Genomic DNA, 4,449 nt, shown 5'->3' on the forward strand with positions numbered 1-4,449 from the left:
TTTCTTCTTTTTCTTTTAATAAAATAAATATTTAACTTTTAAACTGTTAAATTTTGCTAGATGCGCGGCACACTGACATAAACACAAGCATGGTTTTGGCGTACGATGTAAACTTTGTTTGCTAGTGTGTTGCCGCGCACACACATACTACTAAAGAACTTGGTTTTTTCATCAGTGGCGCCACAAAAATTTCAGGACACGGGAATAAAAAATAGCGTTATTAATATACGGGCCCTTCGTGGCATAAAGATTGGTACGGCGATGGGACTTGGAATCAACCTTAACTGCAACTGGCAGTTGACTACTTTTTTTTTATTAGCTGAATTATTTCCTTAGCTATTTGCCACAGTTATTACGATTGAGCGAATATAGCTCAAAAATTTGAAAAGATTACCAATCGATTCGTTTGGTTTCATTCTTTCTTTAGCCATTTGCCAATAGTATTCAAATTTGTTATAAAAAATGTACCTAGAGGAAGAATGACGAAATGAATTACCTAGTAGTGTCAATTTATTTCCCAGCCATTTTCCACTTCCATTTTATTCAATTTGACAAATGTAGCTCAGGGATTCATTCAGATATTAATAATATTTATTCAGTTTTATCTTTTTCTCGGCCATTTGCCAATAGTATTCCCATTCCATTATGGCATATATAGCGAAGTAAAAGATGGAACTCAATACATAAATATTCACTGTACATAATAAAAAAATGGAAATAATATTACCAAAAATAAAATCAGTTTATTGATGTAAAAATAAAATTTTTCACTTTAATTTTTGTATTTTTCGTTTAAATATCGAAAAAATTACTGACTCGTGATAAGAAGTAATAAACATTTATTAATGATAATTAAAAGATATTTATCAGGTGTAATTCATTAAAAGTATCGATGATTGAAGACGTTTAACAGATGTAATTTGAAGAGATAATAGAGATTGTGAAAATTAATTATTTTCATAGTCTTGCTATCTCTTTCTAGCAGTTTTAAAATTTCCGAAAAATTATAAGTTGAACTGAAAAAAAAGATGCTAGATTGCAAGAAATATATTATTTCATTCTATTGATACGTTTCCCCAACAAGTTTTCGTCTTTTTCTTCATTATATTGTCATCGTGTTTTATGAATTATAAAATGTTCGAATAAATTATAGATTAGATTCGATTGAAATTCTATATTGTCTTATATTACATATATACCTAAGGCACATTGTCTTTTTCAAGACAATACTATTTGTTATTCATTATTAAAGAATTAACTTGATAAATCGCTAATGAAATGAAACAACGTCGTCAATATAATGCACCAGTAATAAATTAACATGGTCATTTGCTGATCGATGCTTTCTAATAATTGAAAATTCTTTCATAATAAGTAATACTTTTATTCAATTTTTTTTATTTATCTATTTCATTAGGACCACGAGGTGCTGTACAACCACAACATTAAGTTGCTGCACCAGCAGTCCAAGCTGCTTTGTGACCACTACATGCTGGTGTATAATCACAACATCAAGCACTTGCAAATTATTCATACCGAGAACTTATAGGCAGTTTATTTACCTGGCAGTATGCTTCAGGCCAGACATTGTATACACAACTGATTACCTAAGCCAATTTAACAACAACTATCAACAAGAACTTAGAACACTGGCTCGCAGCCGAACGAGTCTTGAGATACATCAAAAGCACTCAAAAACTTTGTATGAAATACAACAAATACAACGACAAATTACAAAGATTCGTTGACTCCGATTGGGGTAGTTGCATCGAGGACAGAAAGTCACAAACCGGGTACATATTCACACTTGCTGGTGGAGCTGTCACCTGGGAATCAAAGAAACAAAGCACTAAGGCACTATCATCCACTGAAGCTGAGTACATGGAGATGACAGGAAATTCCTCCAAGAATTATATCAACAACAACAACATGAAATAACAATAAACAACGACAATCAAGGTTCTCAAAAGCTGGCTGATCACAAAATTTATCATTGAAGAACAAAACATATACGTCATCACTTTATACGTGAAGCAATTAACAACAAGTTCATAAAATTGAATTATCAACAATCAGCAGAGTTAATGGCAGATGCCTTAACCAAAACATTATCAAAACCAAAGCACCAAAAGTGTATCAGTCAATTTGGTATAACAGATGATTCACAACTCACAATCGTTTAAGGGGGAGTGTTAGAAGTCACACTATGGCCCTGCGGAAAGGGCACCCAAATTCTACAGATACCACACTGTACACTCACAACCAATCACAATACACGCATACTATTCATACACACCAATCATCTAACAGATTTACCTGGTAACATGTAAAACCTAACCTACTACAATATATAATAATTATTACCAATGTAATGAGTCGTGTCACGTGTCAATTATCAAATAACCCTTCCACTCTAACACAGGTTGATCCGGGTACTCTATTATTGAATTGTGTTTTTTTATTTAATTTATTGAATAAATTAATGTTTTTTTTTTTTATTCAGTTAATGCATCAGCACTATTGGCAACATCTACGAATCAAGACCATCATCATCTGGAAACTTATTGCTTAATTCTAACAAAGAACACTAATATGAATTTGATATTGATTATCCACTTGGGAATATAAACAGACGCAAATTTCAAAGCAATTTGAAGCAGGGAAATCAACAGTATTTATAATCAAGAAAACGAGTTCATCCATCAATACTACGTGTCAAAAAAAAATTATCCGTAGTCCAGTAAATTCTGATGATGACTCATGTGATAATGTAATTGAGTTGGCTTCACACTCAATTGTAAATGAAGACAGTTGTAGTTATCAAATATACTGTGATGGTAAGCATTTACGTTCATCTGAGAGCAGAGATCTATTTGACGATTATTGGGTATATGTTTCTTTCAATTTTTTTTTTTCTGAACATTTTCTTTTTTTTTCTTGCACTTAGATTTAAATGCGTTTCCTGATTAACGACACAAAAAAAATTTGATAATTTTTTTTTCGGTTTTTTTTTTTGTTTTTTTATATTTTATATTGTTACAAGTGCTGTAAAACATTATTATTACCATCCAAGTTGAAATGTCTATTAAATTAACTGTATATAGAAAATATAATTCATGATCTATATTCATGAATAACAACACTTTTTTTTTAGTTTTAACATTTTTTAGTGATCGTGTCTCATGAGTGTTTGATCGTACCCATGGTAGAAGTACTACAGGTATGGCAGTAGTCCATGCTTTTTTCGTCGCGTTCTGCGCAGCCTTATTTTTTCAACCAATCAAGAACGCGCCATCGAGCTGTTTTGCTTTTCTTTCTAACACGCAATCTCTATTATAAGATCCTCTCTCTCTAACATACTGTTTTGACAACTATTTTTTATATTGTTGTAAATACTAATAAATATATGTGGAGCATGTTTATAAAAAATCAAAAAAATAAAAAAACCAAGACAGTTTAACAAATAAATTATAATATTTTCATTGTTGTTTTTTTTGATGCCACAAACAATAGAGGTTGTGTTGTATTTATTATACTTGGATTCATTTATTTAATATAAATAATTAATTTTTATTATTGATGTATGTGAATCATTATAAAATATACCAAATCTAGTTGAATAAATATGATAACTTTTGGAAAATTTAAAAAAAACTTGAAAATTTTCTTAACAAATTTGTATCGCGCGCGCATAAAGTCTTCCATTTTTGTGGCGAGAAGGCGACCTTTTGATTGGTCGATTCACAGCGGCCAAACCAGGCTGCGCACTGCCATACCTGTAGTATTTTTACCATGATCGTACCTAAGTTGATAATTATTGAATAGGCAAATAACAATAATGCTGATAGAATTATTAGTAATTAAAAATTCCTTATCATCTCCATTGTCACAGCATGGTGTTGAGGCAATGTTTACACTTCTGCTTGTTCTTTATGTAATAAAAAAAAACCTGTCGTCAGAATGCATACTCATAGATTGTGATCAACGAATAGACCATTGCATTGAAAAGTCAAGGAAACTTTACGATGAGTGGAAAAAATTAAACAGCAATCTTACAAGAACGAAATCTACTACACAACAAAGAAAAGAAAAATTATTTGTTAGTAAATTAACAAATATTTTTGACATTGCTCATAAAGATGCAATGAATTTATTAAGTCCAGATCAACAGCAGTTTTTCGAATCACAACGTCAATCAGCACGACGTGGATTTATTCCAACTAATTACAATGTTGAAAAAATTAAAAAAAAAATTGATTTGGACGCTGGGGAATCGTATGAAGCATCTAAATCCCATACAAAAATCATGAAAGGTAAGTTAAATTTCTCATTGAATCGTCTTAAATTATTATCAAAATATTTCAATTGATTGTTTTATTCAATAATTAAATTTAAAAAATTATAAATTATACATTTCATTTTTATTTTTTTTTTTTAAACATTTCAATA

This window comes from Aphidius gifuensis, unplaced genomic scaffold, assembly GCF_014905175.1.
Source record: "Aphidius gifuensis isolate YNYX2018 unplaced genomic scaffold, ASM1490517v1 Contig4, whole genome shotgun sequence".
In the NCBI taxonomy this organism is placed as follows: Eukaryota; Metazoa; Arthropoda; class Insecta; order Hymenoptera; family Braconidae; genus Aphidius; species Aphidius gifuensis.